The following is a 20,992-nucleotide window of genomic DNA, read 5'->3' as shown; positions in this document are numbered from 1 at the left end:
CAAATTGTTTAAAATATTTCAGTGTGCTCGTATGTTGAAACCCAAATTTCCATTTTTAACTTCATAATCCATGTGATGATGAGCACATAAAAACTCATATCAAAGATACTTACAGTATTGAAGTTAAGTTCTCATACTTTTACTTTCCTACTTTCTTACGTAAAACAAATCTGAGATTTTTATCCAATAATACCAACCCAGTGGCCATTTTGGAACCAGTGCTGTTTCCTGTTTCTTTCAACCAATACTCTCTTATCCTGCAGTTGAATTAATGGGTATGGGTGTATTCTAACATGCAAACATTTCAACTGCACTTATGACAGTACCCCAGCCCTTCACAAATATTAATTAATTTATCCATTATCTTGCAGCCTCCCAGGGCTAGATATAAATGCTGAACATCTCCCTTCTCCAGTGGCCTAGAGCTACAATTTCTACCATGCTAGGGGCTGAGTTATTGGATTAGACTTTTAAAATCTCTCTCTCTCCCTCCCTCCCGTGTGTGTGTGTGTGTGTGTGTGTGTGTAATGTTGTCACAGGCACAAAGCAGAATTTTGCTGTTTCTGGGCCTCAAATAACTTGAAGTGAGGGAAAAAATTATATTTTGGGGCAGGAAGAGGAGGGAAATTGGGGGTAAGCTTGGAAAACTACCATAAATCCTAGGGAAAATGGGTTAGTGGGCTAAGGGACAATTAGTCAGTGGTGCTTGCTACCCTTTACTTACATGGCTTTGCAAGCTGTGAATTTTCACCTCAAGCCCTACGTTATTGTGAGGCTCGGAGGGTTATTACAGTCCAATTACCTGCCCTTGCAAGAACTAGAGGTAGATTTGGTTCTTTGGTTGGCTTACCTGAGCGCTTTCCCCCCACTCTGGAGAGTTGTCAAATGACAGTCTGGTCCTTCAGGAAATAAATTCTGGAGGTCTTATCCAGTGCCTTGGAATTCAATTGGACTTTTACCATTGACTTCAATAGGAGCAGGGTTGGGGCCTTAGCCAGTGTTATATACACACGTGATTATCTTCCTCATGTTCATACCATACTGTACATTCTTGTAATTTTCAAATTATTCTAAAATTATCTTTTGCAACATGCCATAACATCCATGCACCAATATGCATTATTTGCCTGGATAAGAAAAATAGCAGAACAACTCCAAAATGGCTTTTAAAGAAATTAGTGTGCTTTGAAGTATTGTATAGAACTTGAGAGCAACTTTACTTCCATCTGTTAAAATACCCACACCTCAGATATAGGAAAACATTATTATCAAGACATCCAATATTTCTGGCATGCTGTAGTATTGAATCACATGCAGAATGCAGCTGTATTTATTTGTCAGGATTGTTTCATTAGTGGCTACTAGTCACATAATGTATCTTCTCTGCAATCAGCTTCGGACCACTATTGCAAAAAAAATTGTTTTTAGTTTAAGGAAATGAATAAATACTTAAGCAGAAATTATTACTGTTGTCCAGCCTTGAAACAAAAGGAAGGAAATAATTCTTATTAAATTTGTGTTAGAATAAGCAGTGAAAATTCCCTGGGTCTTTCCCCGAAGCCACCACACTATAAACTTTTACAAATAGACTTTCTCTGGCACATGAACAGAAGCAGGTATTAACAATTCATGGCATCTACCTTTACTTTTTTTCAGTACCTCTTCTATTCATATTTAACATGCAGAAAGTGTATACCATGTGAGGAGCCAGTCAAACATTAGAGGGAAGTTTGATGTCATTCCAGACAATTGTTCTCCTCCAAAATGGCTCTTTAGGTTGCTATTACACTTTCACTTTGTGATTGTGGCATTTTATTTTTGTGCCATTTGATACCACTTTCCTTGCATGTTAATGTTGTGGGTGCTAAGCTACTCATGAAAAATATAGCTCTGGAAATTTACAAAGTAACAGGTGGGATAGAAAAATTGGGTTGGCAAAATTGGGTTGAACCATTTTTTATTTTAACCACAATAATGCCTAGAGACCACAACTTATACATAGTGTGAGGCAGCTCCTCCTCTGAAGTGTTTACAGTCTAAATAGACAGAACAGATGTAGGGGCAATAAAGGCATAGACAGGCAAATTGATTTCCTTCCCATCACACAGCAGGTTAATGACAGAGAAGAGTCTGGAACCCTTGATCTCCTGTGTAGTGTTTTAACCACTGTACCAAACTGCCTCTCTGAACTTGCTTTGAGTAGATGTGGCCCAGGTCACAATGTTTGTCTGGATTCTTGATCCTCCCAAGAATCAGGAGTATTCTATGGGTCCATCTCTATACTGCTGTTAAGTGAATGCACGAATAGGTCTGATTTAGGCTATCACTGTCGTTTAAAAAAAAAAAAGATAGAGTGACACATACACATGCTCTGATATTCATGGATCGAATCCACATCTGCTGTAAATTGAAACAGCTACACTGGAAATACACCTATTTATGCTGACTGAAAATCTGGTCCCATGTCTCTAGATTTACTTGTGTTCTTTAATGTTATATCATGGCTTATGGCTTTGCCAAAACTTAAATGAATCTACCTGAAATTCTACATACATCAACTTTTTTTAGAGTAGAATTTTCCTGAGAAATTGATCATGAGAGAAAAATTGCAAATACCTCACTTTCTACTACTTCATTGACCTCAACGGAGTTAATAGTCCTTATTTATATCCCTGTAAATGACCAAGGAATCAGGTACTTCATGTTTCTTATTCGGGGGCTTATCCAGTGTTCAATAAAGTCATGATTGGATCAGGCCCTCTTGGATATTTTCTGGCCTCTTATCTTCAACAGGAAGGAGTTACTATAAACCCTCATTAGACTGGGTGATTATCCAGTTCAAGGTTGGGATAAAACGATTCATTTGTTCTTCCCTTTACTGAGATGGTATGGTAATCTTTGCAAAACTGTGTGGCTCCATGGTTGAACACAAGAAGAAAAAAACCCAACATCCGTTATTCATTATAGAAGCATGGCCAATCATTTTCTCATGGCTGGTGTCTGCGAACCAGACCACCCTTCGAGCAGAATTACTAGCACCTGCTAGTCTTACAATTTTCCAAGCCGTTTTGCTTCCACCCCTTAGTGAGATCTTTTCTCTGTCCTCTTTCTTCGGGAGCGCCAGCTAATTCCTCCCTTGAGATTAGTTTACGCTGACTGCTGGGTGGCGGAACTGATTGCTGAGCAGAGGAATTTGTCAGACAGCTCTGGAGTGATTTGCCCAGACTGTTGCCACAGGGCGGGGAAATGATTGAAGGAATAAGAGAGATGTTTTGTTGTTTGTTTCTTCCTCCTTTCACCAAATATAAGACAAAGGTTAAGAAAGAAAACAGTGAAGGAAGGAGGTAGGAAACACATTGAAAGAAGCGAGAAGAGGAAACATTAGCCAAGATCCTTAGCCGTGGCTAAGACAAAGTGAAGGTCAGGAGGGGGTGCTAAGGCCCTGGGGGCCAGCTGTGTCACACTATTCATTTAATTATTCATCCAGCTCTGAACTTCTACATAGTAAGTTACATCTCACTTAGGAATTCAAATAAATATTCACTTTTTCCACCATGTGATTAACCAGCATGTAACCATAAAGTTTCTACAAAGGGCCACAAGCTTCCCACATGTCACATCACACTATTTATTATTATTGTTGTTATTTTGACATGTATTAGAGCAGTGATTCTCAAAGCCAGTCCACCACTTGTTCAAGGAAAGCCCCTGGTGGGCCAGGCTGATTTGTTTACTTGCCGCGTCCACAGGTTCGGCTGATCGCGGCTCCCACTGGCCGTAGTTAGCTCTCCAGGCCAATGGGGGCTGCGGGAAGCAGTGGCGAGCACGTCCCTCGGCCAGTGCCACTTCCCACTGCCCCCATTGGCCTGGAGCGGCGAACCACGGCCAGTGGGAGCCGTGATCAGCCAAACCTGCGGACACTGCAGGTAAAAAAAAAAAAAATTGGCCCAGCCTGCCAGCGGCTTTCCCTGAACAAGCAGTGGCCAGCTTTGAGAACCACTGTATTAGAGCACTGCTGTAACTGGGGCTTTATTTTTGCTAAGTACCATTGGCTTACAGTTTAAATAGAGAAGACAGACTAAGCATGGGTGGAAAACTATTATAATATCATCCCCAGTTTACAGATGGGGAACAGAGACACAGAGAGATTGAGTGACTTGCCCAAGATCACACTGGAAGTCTGTGGCAGAGCCAGAACCTAGCTGTCTTGAATCTCAGGCCAGTCCCTTCATCTCAAGGCCTTCCGTCATCATATTGCAACTATCCCTTTATTTCTACTAAAGTTGGCTACTGCCCTGAATTTCACTTTAAATAATTTACATTTGAACAGAAAAATCATGAAAGTGAAATTACTGCCTCATGCACTTTATTCTAAAGAAACCACATTATTTAAAGTTAAGCGCATTCATATTATGTCTGTATCCCACATTTCTTCACTTGGGCTTTGGGAGGTTGACAGCAGTGTGCAGAATTAATGATTTTTAAATGCTGGGGGCAGGGATGCTAAATCTGAGCTGAGTGTCCCAGTTCAGGGCAACTGCACCTGTATTTTCCCTCTGTGTTCCCTTGAGGGCATCTACACTAGGCTCCTGGCTCCTCAGCTGGCCCTTTCTTAGGTGGAGACCTGCATCTCTCTCTCTCTCTCCTGACGGGTTTTTCCAGGCTCCACAATTCTCTGCCTACACTGTGATATTCACAGCAAGACTGACTACCTAAGCAGGCCAGCATCTATGCTTTGCTTTCTCTGCAATGGGTACAGAGGTACTGTACTCTGCAATGGGTACTGTAAATGCCAGCAGTTATTAGTCACCACACACATCTTTATAAGCAAGCCCATTTACTCTTAAGGTGAAACTCAGACTATTTATCCAAAAATCCTTTCTTGGTCTGGAGAATCCAGTTTGAACCAGTATATGCAAGTCTTTCCATGTGGCAGTACCTTCATTTGCCCGGGGAGAACATATAGTAAACCCCTGCACCAACTGGAATCACTGATAATCCACCCAAAGGGGAAGGTGGAGGTGTTTGTTTTCCCACCCTCCCCAGTGGGCTCTAAGTGGGAAGAGTAACTTTGTAGTACAGCTGGAGCACCAGAGAACTGTGCAGCCCAGGATGTCAGTGGGATACTTTGAGTCATTGGGTCTCCTGGATGATCTGATCATTACACCGGCCATGGTAATGCAGCGTAGTTGCCAGCTCTGGGATCTCCACAGAGAGTGGGTTGGAGGTAGAACTGGTTGAAAAATTTTCAATTATGGTTTTCCCCAACCAGGGCTGCCCAGAGGGGGGGCAAGTGGGGCAATTTGCCCCGGGCCCCACAGGGGCCCCCATGAGAGTTTTTCAGGGCCCCTGGAGTGGGGTCCTTCACTCACTCCAGGGCCCCCAGAAAACTCTCACGGGGCCCAGGCCCCTGGAGCTTCTTCCGCTCCGGGTCTTCAGCTGTGGCGGGTCCTTCCACTCTGGGGTGGAAGGACCACCCCCCGCCGCCGAATTACCGCTGATGCAGGACCTGGCACTTCAGCGGTGGGTCCCGCTTCGGCGGTAATTCGGCGGCGAGGGAGCCCCGCCGTGGGTCTTCGGGGGAACTTCAGCGGCGGGTCCCGGAGCGGAAGGACCCCCCACCGAATTACCGCTGATGCAGGACCCGGCCCTTCGGCGGTGGGTCCCACTTCGGCAGTAATTCGGCGACGGGGGAGCCCCGCCGCGGGTCTTCAGGGCACTTCAGCGGCGGGTCCTGGAGCGGAAGGGCCCCCCACCGCCAAATTACCCCCGAAGTGGGGGCCCCCTGCCGCCGAAGACCCCAGGCCCCCGGAATCCTCTGGGCGGCCCTGTCCCCAACTGTCATCTTCCCGTCACCCTTGCCCCTTTTGCCTCAACTGTCGGCGGCCCTACCGGTATGGACCCTGCCAGCAGGGCTGCCGACAGGGGAGGCAAAAGGGGCAGGGACAGTAAAGCACTTCTGCAGCAGTACTTTAATGTGGGTTGGGTATGGGCTGGTGTGGGTTCTTACTGGTATGGAGTATCGGCCCATACCGGCTCACTTTCACCCCATATCTCCACACGTGCAAGGATTATGTTACTTCAGTTAGAGACTTCTTGAATTGGTCTGGGAAAACATGATACTTGTGAACATGCAAACTTCTTATCCATGAACAGCTGAATACAAGAAATAATTTACTGTCTGTACCTGACCTAATAACCACCAGCCAATGAAGAAGATTGCTAAAAACTGACAAATAGTGGAGATTCACTGAGAACCTTCTCAGATTATGGGTGAAATCCTGGCCCCACTGAAATCAATAGGATTTTTGCTCTTGACTTCAGAGTGATCAGGACATCATATTTTTATCCAGAAAAGTAGCAGGTACACTTAATTGCTAAGCTTTATTTCTTTGAGGATTGTCCTTTTCCAAATGAGCATTTTATTCTTAGGACAAGATGGGAAAATGAGATGGATATATAATTTAGGCATGAGTAAATAGGAAGAAGTGTGATTATATTTTTCAAGAGAATAAAACATATACATTTTAGAACTCTGCAAAGACTGTATAGGGTTCTAAATCATCTAAACTTTTATGCATAACATTTAATTCTGTCCGGAGATGACAAGAATTTGGTCAGAAATATTAAATAGATCTGGTTATAAAACTTTGAATTTCAATTTTTTTGACAAAAAGCGGGATATAGGTTTGCCATAACTTCTCACAAAAAATCATCTCATTTAAAATTTTGAATTTTTTGAAAAAGGGACACTTCTTTTGCAAAAAAAAAATTGCAAAATATGTTTCCATTTTTCAGTAAGCTCTAGTATTAAATGTAATAGAAATTGGGACTCTCTATACAAACTCTTAGTTATCTTATGAATGTTATTACTAAAATTATTGTTGAACCTAGAAGCCCCCATCATGGAGCAGAACCCTATTGAGCTAGTCACTGTATGTATCTGTTCCTATCATAGTGTCTATTGTGTAAGTTTTCAAATTCTTTATCAAAATAGTTGCCCCCTTGGCCGGAGCAGAAAGTCAATGTTCAGGGCCCTGCAAGGTTGTTTCCATTAGGATGAGATATGACTGGTATCCTTGATTTATATACTTTGGTGAAATCTTATTTATTTGCAAAAATGTTTACAAAGTCCCGTTTTCCTGAACACAGTAAAAACAAAGTACAACAGGCTGGTTCCTTGCTCAGTAATTCCCAGCTCTACCACTGTGGTGAGCTTTGTGCCCAAGAAACCTTGTCTCTACTTCCTTTGAGGATCACACTCACAACTGCTTCTTCAGGTTTTCTCTTGGATTTTTGCCTCTAACACACACAGGCTGCAAAACTCATCTCATTTCCCCTGAATTTGCAATCCGGGAAACCCTCCCCTCTGCCTCCCAAGTTTAACTCTCACCTGTCATGTTCCTCGGTCAGTCTCTTGTTCATAGCAATCTCTGTTATGTGATACAAATACATAATAATGGAGCCTAATTGCTCATTTTATTTATTCTAAGGGTGTTTGGAATACTCATTGACTTTAACAAATCACTGATTGTCTTTGACATCAATGCTCAGAACAAACCTAAAGCTGTTTAATGTTCAGGAAGTTTCATGCTAACTCAAAGTGAGCAAGGTGGAATACATCACTTCAGACCCTCAGGTTAAAATCTCAAACCCTCTCATTTTTCATGAATTAAAAAAAAGTTCTTTCTTGTTTAGAAGAGTGATACTAGCCCACTTCTCCCCTCCCCCTTTTTACTTTAGGAGAAAGCTGACTTTCAACTCTCTTTTGAGAGTTCCTGCTGACTAAGCATTCACTGAAGTACATCCCAACAAGATCTGGTGCCCCAACCACTGTTACAAATAGTCTCTAATATGTGGTTTCATTTTTTTCCTATTTTCTTTATCATGTTAGATGTGTGTTCCTGGTCTGAATGCTTTCATTCCCAGAGGCTGCCATACCAATTTACTATGCTGAGTCTGAAAAATAGAAATCCTCCTCTCAACCTCACAGGCAAAAAAGTTCCTTTGCTTAATGAAATAAAACCAGACTAGCTCTCCAACTCTAAACATTGAGTTTATTGTGCATAGGATGGCCATTACATTATCTAGGGCCTGATTCTGCTCCCATTGACAACAATGTAAACCATCCCATCAATTTCAGTGGGAGCAGGATCTATCTCCAACCTAAGCTGCTTCTCTTAAAGACTCTCATTGATTTCATTGGCAGTTGGATCAAGCCCTTATTGGCAGAGGAATGGGGGAGGGTGGAGCTTCACCAGAATGAGTAAATTATTTTCTACTTTGTTAAATAATACGACTAAAGACAGTCAGGTTTGTATTTGAATAGCATGGCTTTTAATCTCTCTTTTAGGCAAGCCAAGTCTACCATGCATCACAGCCCCAGTCTAAAAGCAACAGAGCAATGTCAGTATGCTGCCCACTGCCAAGCTGAAACCTCCAGTGATGCTAGTAAATAGTACACTGACTTGCTCCTTTCCCTCTGCTTTTTCCATTAAGCCCAAGAGCTACTGTAAATCAAATACAAGTTGAAGCACTGGTAGCAGATGCCATCAATGATCCAAACAATTTGATACCCACTTACTGAGAAAGATGAATCAAAAGAAACTCAACTGGAAACTCAGCTATAGTAGCTTTGATTCAAACACTGAATCTTCTGTAGAAGTTTATTGTTGTTGCTATTATCAGATCCACTGGATATAGAGAACTCTTGGTGGTGTGTGTGTGTGTGTGTGTGGAGCGGGGGGTCATAAAAACATCATGCTAGCTAGAAATCTGGAATAAAACACTGCAATGTGGAATGAAATGCAACATACACTGTAGAGGTGCCACGTCTAGTCCACATGCACTGTACGTTTGCTTAAATCAGATCAGGATGAGGATCTTTTTGAGATAAGAAATTCACAATACCCCTGATTGTACATTTCTTTTGGACAACAGACAAAGATCACATAATGGTGACCTTTGAGTATGGAAAACATCAGGGTCTAACAATCCAATGTCCTCTGGCCCCTTTGTAGCACTTGGGCAGCAGAGAGCTGCCATGAACCTGGTTTAGTGCCCTGGAAGGATTCCCCTTGCACAGGAGAATTCTCTGATTGAAGAGGACCACAGTGACTCCTCCACCAATTCCTTTTTCTGGTGCACAAGGTAGAGACTGTGACTAGGGAAAAGGAGACATTGCGAGGGCCCCTGACATCCTGCTTATCCCCAGCTGCCAGAACAGACCCCGTTGGCTATCAGCAGGTGTTGTAAGATAGAGCAGCAATTCCCAGGATCAGGAGACCACAAAAGTGTCTTAAAGTCATGTTAACGTCCACCCCAGTCTGGACACCTACCATTCCCAGCTCAAACTCTCCAGATAATCTGGTTCTTAACCTGATGTTCAGCTCTCAGGCCACATCTACACTCCCCGCCAGATTGGCGGGTAGTAATTGATCTATTGGGGATCGATTTATCGCATCTCATCTAGATGTGATAAATCGATCCCTGAATCGACGCCTGTACTCCACCTCGGCAGGAGGAGTAAGCGCAGTCAACGGGGGCACTGCGGCAGTTGACTTGCCACCGTGAGGACGGCCAGGTAAGTCGAACTAAGATACTTCAACTTCAGCTACAAGAATAGCGTAGCTGAAGTTGTGTATCTTAGATCAATCCCCCCTCCTAGTGTAGACCAGCCAGGAGCGGCACCAGAGTTTCTAGCGCCCTAGACGGAATTCAGGGGGCGGCATCTTGTGCACTCCCCACGGGGTGTGCGGGAGCTTCTGGTTCCACTCCCATCGCGCCGCCGAAGAAGGACCCTCCGCCAAAATGCCACAGGTGACAGCGGCAGTCATTAAGCTGCTCAATTGCCTGCCGCTGCTTTCCGCGGCACGTCGGCAGAAGGTCCTTCTTCGGCAGCGTGATGGGAGTGGAACCCGTGCACCCCGTGGGGAGCGCACAAAATGCTGCCCCCCGAATCCTGGCACCCTAGACGACCACCTAGGGTCACCTAATGGAAGTGCCGGCCCTGAGACCAGCCCTCCGTCACTGCAGACTTAGATCACTAGAAAGACATTTTCATAAAGAGAGAAATTCAGTTTGCATTCTCAGACTTCTCTCCTAAATTCACTTAAAAGTACATATTTCTTTTCCTTCTCACTGTTCTCTTTTGATCTTCTCTTCTTTATATATTATCGTGGGCTTTTCCCATCATACTGGGTACAAAACACGTTGGTATGATTGGAAGAGAAGGGATTTACCCTCTAAAAATGGGTACCAAATACGTGGTAAGTACTTTTTTAGGTCCGAGAGGCACTTGTTTACGCATTAGCATCTGGAAGCCATCACCAATGATGAATGTTCAAGACCCAGCCCAAGGCTGTTAGAAGGTTCCATTCCTCCAGCTCTGCTAGTCATTCTTCCACCAGGTGGCATTCTTAGTTAATTCTCTCTGAAGCTCAGTAACTGCATGGAGTATGTTATTGTTTTAGTCAAGACCCTGTTGGCTTTGATCAGTGCATACCACAGTGTATTTTGAATAAACATTAAAAAAAAGTTTAATGCAAACATCAGTTTCTTATCAAATAATAAAGAAAAAAATGAGTTATATACAGCAGCTGTTTGGAAGAGTTTGATTAATTTTTTTTTTAAGCCTCAGGCTGCTGTCACTTTTGTTTTCTGTCTGTTATGACTCCTGCCAAGTGGATAGTCAGAAAAATCAAATCAGACCATGAAACTGATTTTTTTGTGAGTATGTGTGTTCGTATGAAATGAGTCATTTTTGCTAGGCTGAGGATCCCCTACTGAATCTTTGCATATATTACACAAGGACCCTTTTGACAATTCAGCATGGGTGAAAGGGGTAGGATTTTAATCAAAACAGGCGCACACAAAACAAATCAAAGCTTTGTGGTGGTGTGCCTTGCACTTAATCTATCAGGGTAAAAATAGTAAAAGTCTCTTCTAAGCATCTATCAAATACCATTGTATTCATTGATTTATTTCCGCTGGTCATATGCGGACAAGATTACAGATACTAATGAAGGCCTTGAAATAGTCATGGTAAGTACTACAGTTGTTGTGGAAGCTAGTTTTTCTGTTCCAAAGATTCTGAAAATTGAAAACAAAAGAGTGATGGATACAATTTGTGATGCACACTGAGCTGCTAAGTATTAAATCCTTGTATTTTAAAATGTTTTGTACCATTGATTCCTGTTGTTACCTTTAATAAATATTAACTAAGATTCCTGATTTTTGTGGGAAAATATATTGTCTGAAAGTTTGTAACATGCAGCATCTAAAAAGTAATGAACAGGCAAAACCTCAGCACCCTGTCAGATTCAAATTAAAAATGTATAAAGGATAATTAAGCCAAAATAGCTACTGAATGAATGCAAAATGAATACTGAATGGGGGAAAATCATTCTGAATTTTAATCCAACTACATTTGGTTGCACCTTATTTAAAGATTCAAGGATACACAGAGTATGCTGCTAAATAGAAATGTTTTGATATATGCAAGTTATTTCTGAGTTGTCTTCTCAAGGAGTTCAATATTTTCAATTCCAGACAAAAATAATTTTGCTGGTTCACTTGTATGAAAGGCATCTTGGGGTGGCTGTTCAGTATGCCTAGCAATAGTTCAGAGGATAGTTTTTTATTGAAAGCAATCGACTGATAAAAAACTTTGATTATCAAGCTGTTGTGAGATTGATCAGGGAACTGGTAATGTGACACAAGGCCTTTTCACTGTCTGATAGTTTCAAATCCTTGTTCCTGTTTGGTAGTGGTTGAGCTATTGCCCTATACTGGAAGTTCGTTTGGTGTGTATGAACTGAGCTAGTCTCAGTTCATTGCCTAGTGCAGATGTCAGTATCACAAAGAACACTGTCAACAACTCGCAGCAGGTGGATTATTTGTTGGCAGTCTCCTCAGAGAAATTGAGGACTTGAGAAACCAAGGAATCTGAAGTGGCCTCTCATCCTTGTAAGAAACTTGCTCTATGGAGCTCAAGAGCTTGTCTCTTTCATCAGTAGCTGTTGGTCCGATAAAGGATATTTCCTCACCCATCTTGTCTCATCCCTTCAAGTAGACCTTCTAGGGCAGAGTGGGGCAGAATTGGCAAACTTGAACTGTAACTGCATGTGTAGAAACTGGACTTGTTCTGTGACTAGAGGGCTTCAGACACCTGCTAAATTCAATAAGCTAAACAATTAAAAAAAACCCTCTTGTTCCATTCCATTCCATCTCTTAAAGCAAAACCACATGCTCTTTTAGCTTGATGCCTGAGGATTTACTATTACTGCTGTAATGCGACACTCCTGAGAGGAGTATAAATACCCCTTCATTTGTGAGTTCCATCCTAAATCCAGCAGCCTATGATGGAAGTGATGTTCCTGAATTTGGGGCCTGAAGTTGCTGCTGAAGTCATCGAGAGCTCTCCTATTGACTATTGTTAACCCTTGGCTAACAGCCCAGCTGAACCCTTTCTCCCAGTGAGGAGCATCATAGGTTCCACACTGTGGATGGCAGGGATCCCAGGTGGAAAACTCCTGACACACAGAACTAGAGATAATCTGTTAGGCTTGTGAAATACTTGATTATTTATGAACAGGAAGGGAAGGGAAATAGGTTTTTTGGGGAGAAAATGTCTAATTCAGGCTTCTTGCTTCTAAAGACCATCTGAAGGTCAGGATGGTCTTTAGAAGTCTGACACAGCCTGCCCCTTTCATTGCAACAGAAGTCTTTGTGGGCTCTGTACATACTCTAGATAAGGAAAGCCATCAACTCACCTCTCATCGATGTTCGTATTGAAAACTGGTGATAAACAAGTGCTGCTTGCCGTTAAGGTTGGCCTTTTCAGAGAGGTCCATATTGCTTTGCTAATGGAGAATTTGCCTTTAGAAATTCATTAATTTCTCTGGGTATCTCTTTTTATGCATCTTATTATCTCCATAATCATATTTTATAACTTTTCTTTATTGACTCTTTTATTAACTCATTTCCCGTTAATTTTCCATCAGCTCAACATTTTCTGCAGTTTCATAGTTTTATTTATTTTTTTTACTTTTTAAATGTATTTTGATTGCAGTGTGGGGGTACTTCAGTGGAGTTACTGAGATAAAAAGTTGGAGCATCTGACGGTCGCTAGACAGACTGAGCACTAATCAAGGATGCACTCAAAAGTTCAAGAAATGTCAGAATATAAATAGGAAATGCTATACAGGTACAATATGTCTAAATTAATGTGGCTATTGGAACCTTAATTTATGGAATTTTCTGACTCTGGGATATTGACTTAAACATAGGTGCTGATGCTGCAAATACTTTCATGAATGCTTAACTTTATGCACCTAAATAGTTGTTATGAAATGAGTTATTAAGCGTGTGTATAAGTGTTTGCAGGATCATCCTGAAGCTTGACTTAATTTTAATTTTTAATTCAATTTCCCTGATTTGTAAGGAAAAGAGGGAGCTGTTTGGTTGATGCCCGTTGCAAATTCTGTAGGCTTTGTAAGTGAACTTGTACATTACTTGAACTACATCTGTTTGGCTTGCATGGTTTAGAGGCACATGTTTTACCAGAAGAACTTGTATATTTCTTGAATCACAGTAGTATTACAACTCCCCAGCACTGAAAATCATGAGACGGCATACCCCAAATCATGATTGGCTTAAAAATCACAAGAGTTTTTTTTATAAATAAAAACCTCTGTGTAAGATCAAAATTTTCTCTGTCACCAAAAGAAGTTGGTCCAATAAAATATATGACTTCACCACCTTGCCTCTGTAATATCCTGGCACCAGCAAAGCTACAACAACACTGCAAATAATAATTATTAATAATAATAAAGTATAATTTGGATTCTTTTTATTTTCCTTCTGGTTTAGGTTTCATGTTTTAAGCTTTTCTACTAAACACAAGGGCTAGAAACATGGAAATATGATCTTAATGAAAGGAGTTTGGATTGGCACAAACAATAATATATAGACTGGACTTACAAAGTCACTTCTGATTAATATTATTCCCTTTTTCTTTCTTTCCCTTATTTCAATATTTTTATTTTTCCTGCATATGAGAATCAGGATGATGTATGAATTTCCAGAGTGTTTTTTTTTTCTGTGCCTGGTAATCTTTCCCATTTTTTCTAGGCACAGGTATACAAAACATCAGTCAGACTGATTGCCTGATGTGCAATCATGTACAAATACATTGGTACAATATATTTTTTTCTATGAACTACATCGCCATATTAATTTGATTTCTTTAATTCACGCTACTATTTTTTATAATGCAGTTTAGAAGCTGATTAATAATAAAAGTGTTTCTCTGGGGAAGGCAAATTTCCTATGGATTCTCTGTGTATGAGCCATGGCATTTATTATATTTGAGACTCAAAGAAGGAAAGCAGAAGACCTAAACTTAATTAGGTGAATTATTTATGACTTTACAAAATAACCTACACATTGGAACAGTGCCAGATAAAGGAATTCTAGACGCAAAGTGGGACTGTCATAGGCGTTAGGATGCTAATAACCAAAGTGCTTTTCCAGCTTGAGGTCACATGGCTGTGTTGTACAGGAGCTTTACCGGATCTCAGCTCTGGGAACCCCCCTAAACGATTTAAGAATACACTGAGCTTCTGTAATTTGTAATTGTTATCTGAATGTGATTTGTACACCCATATCAATTATTGGTGAAAGGGACTGTGTGTGTGAAGGAAGGCACTCAAGCTTCAGCTTCATCCACACATTGCTCTTCTGCAGCTAAATTCTGTGCTTAAGACAGCATCTCTTTCAAGCAGGACTACGTCAATGCAAACTAAGCACCTTTGAGTTCGTGCCAACAGTGTCCACGCTTGGCAGTCAAGACAGAACACTGCTGTACGCTGCAGTTCAGACCCCCGTAGTCCATACTCCGGCACGGCATAGACAAACCCAGACTGTTTCGAAGAGCTTCTTGGGGATTGCTGGGGATGGGAAGTGAAAGCAAAGAGCTGGCAGCACAGCAAAGCAAATATAGCCCTGAGAACAGTGGCAGAGGTCTGGATGAGTCTCTGAGAAGCCAGCTGAAAGCAGAGAGATGCAAGGGAGTGCCTGGGAGCAAAATGTGGATTGTTGGGAAGTCTGTAGCTCACTCTGAAGCAGCATTGGGAAGGGCTAGAAGGGGCGGGGGCTCCAAGAGCTTGACCCTCCAATTCTTACTCCAATGGAGTAAGATTCACTCTGGTGCAGAGAGCCGGCATTCAATGCCTGTGCACCGTGTAAAGCGAATGTTGGTCCTAATCTGTAATTGAAGATTTTTAATCTGAAGCAAAACCTGGATGTGAGGGCCTGGGCTGGCCTCGTATAACCTGTCATTGAGACCGTCCCTCTGATCAGAGTACAGCCTGGTTACATGGGTTGTGCGCTAAGGAGGTCTGCAGGCACTGGGGCAGGGAGATAAGATCCATTCTTCTAACTTGTCTGTGGACCAGTCGCAGAGCCACTCTGCAGCCGTTAACGCAATTTTAGGGCTGCAGTAGACATTGCATTCTTGAGGGTGGATGGACAGTGAATCTACGCTCCTGTGGACCCCTAACCCTCCTATACACTAGGGAGCAAGGAGCTCCATGGACACCAGGGGGTACCGAGCCTCAAATTCTGCCCCCACTGCAGAACTGAGGATCAACCTTGTGGAGATCATGAAAACCATGCACCATAACCAGGGGGTAGGAAATTGCATAACTTAGAAAACTCTTGCACAGCAAGAGTCCATCATTACCGATATTAATGCCTTACTCACAGGAGTAAACCCACAGATGTCTAGGGGCCTGTTTGCTCAAATAGTAAAGAACACTTGCATGCTTTGAGATAGCAAGCCATGGGTAGGGTGGACTGTTGTGGTTAGCTTGTGCTTGCGACTCATGCAGTCTTCTCCACTGAGAGTTTGCTCTATGTGCTGAAATGAGGTGAGGTTGCTATAAATCCAGCACCAGCAGGTATGGAGGAAAATGGGAGATGGCAAGGGAAAATGTTAGCTAATATTTTAAACAGTAGCATTCATGGGGTTCTAGGCAGCAGCTGCCATCAGGAGGTTTTTTAAGTAGCTCAGCTGTTTTTTTTTCTTTTCTTATTCTCTTCAGAACCAAAGCTAGTGTAAAGTTCAAACTCCCAGTCCTAACCAAGTAGGTTTATTTCAGGTTGTCTCTCGCGTCCCAGTTCCTTAACTAACTGGGAAGCAAGAGACAGCTGCTACAGTCTTTGCTTTAAGGACTCGGCCATTTAGAGTCTCTATTCTCCTTCCTCCTTTCAATCATTTTCATTTGTATTTCTAATCCCCACCCCATTCACACACAGTCGCCCAGAGTTTCCCTGGCAGCCTCGCCGTGTAGAAAATAGGTTGCAGGTGCTTGTTAGGTGCATGGTTTTCCCCTGAGGGCTTTCCCCTCTAAACAGTTAGTTCTTTTCTTTAAAATGAATTTTGCTGGACATTTTTAACCACAGTGTGAGGGTTGCTTCCCTTGTGGGCCTCCAAATTGGAGCCCCGAGAGCTGGGTTTTTTACCCCAACTGGGTAGTTGTATGGTAGCAGGCCGTTCTCATCTAGTGGGATGCGATGATGAGATTTCTCATAGTAAGAACAAAATACAATCTTAACACACACACAGAAAGCAAGCAGAGGAACACTAGATAAGGGTTTGCAGTCCTGTGCCGACCTCAGCAGAACTTCCTGTAATGTCTCTGAGCTCCGAGAGGCCTGTTGTCCCTGCCTTTTGCTCTTACATTTGCCGTATTAGTAGCCAGCAGTGAAATGAGAAATAGCTTGAGAAGGGCTGCCTTTGATACAGCAGGGTTAGGGTCTCATGACCTCTAGCTCTTAAAGGTATACGCACACCTATGAAAATAGTCATAATTCAGAAAACCAAACCCTACAATAGAACAGTAATGAGGTTATATATTAATGCACATCGTGCCCCTTCCTTGGTAGCTCTTGTATGTAGAAGCCCCACGAAATTATAAAATAGCAGTGTTTGAACCTTTTGCAGTTTATACCTGGCCAATGGCTTCCTGGGGGAAGAGGCTGATTACAATTTCGAGGAAGACACTAGGGCTGATTTTAGGGTCCAACAACTTTATTTAAACATATGTTTGACAATGATGTTATTAGCTGGATGCAAATTATAGTCCTGTCCCTCCTAGGCAACCACCAGCCAGGTGGATGATAGAAATCATTATATTAGACCACAGGCAATTTCAGTGAGCTGCCAAACCCAGAGGAGTAGAAAGTCGACTCTCACCCCATGGTGTTTTTGTAGCTATGCAAGGCCTATGAATGTAAGGTGAGAGTTAGAGGGGCACAAATCTCATTAAGCTTGGGCTTGAGCCTTACATGTAGGTTTTAATCTGGTGAAGGCAGAGGCAATATTCATATTAATCTATATTCTTATACAAAAATCAGATTAAAACCCTGGAAACTAGCATCTGTCACTGGGCCACATTCATTGGTGATCTAGTCTGAAAACAAATCTGACTGAGCAGGTGCAAATTAGGTAGAAGCCTCTAGCAAGCTACAGCTGTGTTTCCTGCTGCTGCTAGATTATTTTGAGTTAATCTATTTTATATTTTTAAAGCAATAATTGAGCTTTAGGTATTGCTACAAGTCATGTCAGCTAATGATATTTTTATATCTGCCCTGCAGAGAAGTTTCTCTTAATAAAACCTGGCTATGACTAGGTCACAAAATACATGAAGGAAGAACAATGAGGCCCTTAGACATACAGTTTAAGAGGTTTGAAGAATGACAGCCTAAAATCCTAAGGATCCTAAGTCTTTTTTTAGGCACCTAAATAACAGGCCTGGTTGTCATTGAAGTTAGTGGGAGCTGCTGGATGTTCAGCACTTTTGAAAATCAGGCCATGTATTTAGGCACCTAAATACAGACATAGGAAGCCTAATTTTAGGTACCTTCTACAATAAATAGTGGTTCATTACCTCTTACTCACAAAGAACGGCTACTAGTCTTAGTGTTTGCCAGCTGTTACTGTATTTTCTACTTCCTGTCGAAAAGGCCGGGTGGATTGTCCCTCAGAGGTTGGAATATGAAGAAATCTACCTCAATAGTGGGATAACTAGTGGTAGAACCAAATGGGTTCCTCAGTGTATTTTTCTGCAAAAATGTGCATGATTTAAAACTGGATTTGTTGTTTGTGGTCCTAATTTGTTCACTCCCTATTTATATCCTAGTAGATGACTTTACTAGCAGGAATGTTTGGGAAAACAATGAATTTTAAGTACATTTTAGAATAGATTTGTGGAAAGTGGATTTTGAATTCAAATTTAGCATTTGTGCAGGAAATCTAGGAGTTACTTTCATCCAGTCAGTGTCCAATCATAGCTGACCAACTCAGTTCAAATTTCAGATTCTGATACTCACAATAAACTACTGATGAGAGCTGGTCAAAAATAATAACATTTTGAATTTGTTCAATAAGAAAAGGTGCACATTTTGCCCCCGCCCCCATCAAAACATCCCATTTTTAACGGCTCTGCTGCTCACAGCCAGTTCTACAGAGACGGGATTCTTCAAAGTTTCAGGAAAAAAATTGCATTAGAACACACTTTCTTCTGGCTTGAATTGCCAGTGACTTGGGCAGATGCTTTGTAATGAGACAAATCCATTTCACTGGATTCTCCTTACATTAAACTGATTCCAAGCAGAGGAGAATAATTTAGTGCAGGAAATGGTGCTTTATAACTGGAGCTGGGCTAATGTCTAAATGCTCATTTTTGAGTGTTTATTCAAACTAAACTTAACCTTTCAAGTTACAAAATTGGGCTATAATTTTTATGACTACACCTTCCTTGCAGTATTTCAGCACTTCCACTTAGGGTGTCAGGTGGAGCCAGGAAGTGCAATGGTATGTGAAAATAAAAAAAATACTTAGGGGGGAAAGCGTTTGGGTTCAGAGGAACACAGGAATTGCCATACTGGATCCGGATAGTGTTCCATCCAGTATTCTGTTTCTGTCACTCGTACCAGATGTTTCAGATGAAGGTGCATGAAACCCTGAAGTAGTCAATTATGGAATAGCCTGCACCCAGAAGTCTCTTCCTAACTTCATAGACTTTAAGGTCAGAAGGGACCAGCATGATCATCTAGTCTGACCTCCAGCACACTGCAGGCCACAGAATCTCACCTACTCTTGAAATAGACTCCTAACCTCTGGGTGAGTTATTGAAGTCCTCAAATCATGCTTTAAAGACTGCAATTACAGAGAATCCACCATTTACACTAATTTAAACCTGCGTGACCTGTGCCCTATGCTGCAGAGGAAGGCAAAAAAAACCTCAGGGTCTCTGCCAATCTGACCTGTGAGAAAATTCCTTCCTGACCCCAAATATGGCAGTCAGTTAGACCCTGCACGTGTGGGCAAGACCCACCAGCCAGATAACCTGGGAAAGAATTCTCTGTAGTAACTCAGAGCCCTCCCCATCTAGTCTCCCGTCTTCAGCAGCTGGGGAATTTTGCCACTGGCAGTCACCAATGGGACACATGCCATGGTAGGTAGTGCCATCATACCATCACCTCCTGCTTACCTCTGACAGGATTTTAAAGCATATATTTTATTCCAGAACTTCATAGAGTTTATTTTCATCTTTAGTGCTCTCTTTGCTTTGACATTTGAGTTTTTTCCCATTATCTGGAATTACCTTTCTATTTTTTCTCTTAACAACGGAACCAGGTTTGCAGTTTGAAAACTGTATAATCCCCTCTTCTCGAGATCCATTTAAAACATTCTACCAGGTGTCTGCAGTGGACTGACATGGAAAGACTGCATATACATTTTCATAAAATAAGCTTTTCAGAAACTAAACAATTGCATGAAAATTTACTGCTGCCTGGCGTTGTTGCTGAAGAAAGACAGGCTGCTTGTGCATGTTCGTGAGGACAGCATAGGCTGGTTTTAAAATTGTGTCATATGTTTGGAGTTTGCTGTTGTGTTTCAAAATTTTTAATAGATAACATGAATACTTGTGCCTTTCATCTTTTTGTGTCATGACATCCAAATTTATTCCCAACATAGGGTCTGATTCTGCAAAAACTTCAGCGTGTGAGTCAAGTTATTTATGCTGGTTTCAATAGAACTACTCGGCGAGCATCTTTACTGTCCGGCTTAAGTGTCTACAGGAATGCATCCCTAGACTGCATAGGAACAGTCTCTTGGCTACATTTGGACAACATCTAGGACCAGGAGGTCTTGATCTCTGATGATGCTACTGTACTGTAAGTAATTAATAACATTGATTATTTGCATTTATTAATCTAACAAACTATCATAAACTCTTGGCACCTTTTAACACAAAAAAAGATAGAATCCAACAGCTGTGTTGACAATGTATCTAGGGACTTCTGCATGTGGTGGATTTACCTAGGGACGTGGAGTTGTCATGTGGCATCTTTACATTAAGACTGGAAATCTTTCTAAGAGATAATGCTGTAGCTCAAAGAGAAGTTGTGGACTTGATGCAGAAAATATGGGACGAGGGTCTATGGCCTGTGTTATGGAGGAAGTCAGAGCAAGTGGTCATACATGTCCCTTAATCTGGGTTTGAAATCTAAACAATACCTGGGTCAGCCTCACAACATAGAACAAACACAATCTATTCCCCCTCTCAAAATCTCACCTTCCCCTGTCCCAAAATCCCAGTAAAAAGAATCGGTCTTACAGCATGTCCTGAAGGTCAAACACTCTGGCTATTTCTGACCAAGGCAGAGGGGAAACTGGTCCTGAAGCCAAGACACCGTCACTGGGAATGCTTTGCCCTTTATATCAAGGAGCTCCAGCATGAGCTTCTATGTTGATCTCAGCAGTGGCACCATGGCATGGGGGCAGAGGCAGTCTTCAAGTAATCAGGTGTATGGCACCATCTTTCAATTGGTTTTTATCTATCTGAGGTAGAACAAAATATGCTGCTCTCCCTCCAGTGAGTGGGCTATCAAAGAGTATCACAATCTTTAATGTATCTCT

Source organism: Mauremys reevesii, linkage group 6 (assembly GCF_016161935.1).
Source record: "Mauremys reevesii isolate NIE-2019 linkage group 6, ASM1616193v1, whole genome shotgun sequence".
NCBI classification, from domain to species: Eukaryota; Metazoa; Chordata; order Testudines; family Geoemydidae; genus Mauremys; species Mauremys reevesii.
Note: the sequence above shows the minus strand (reverse complement) of the source record.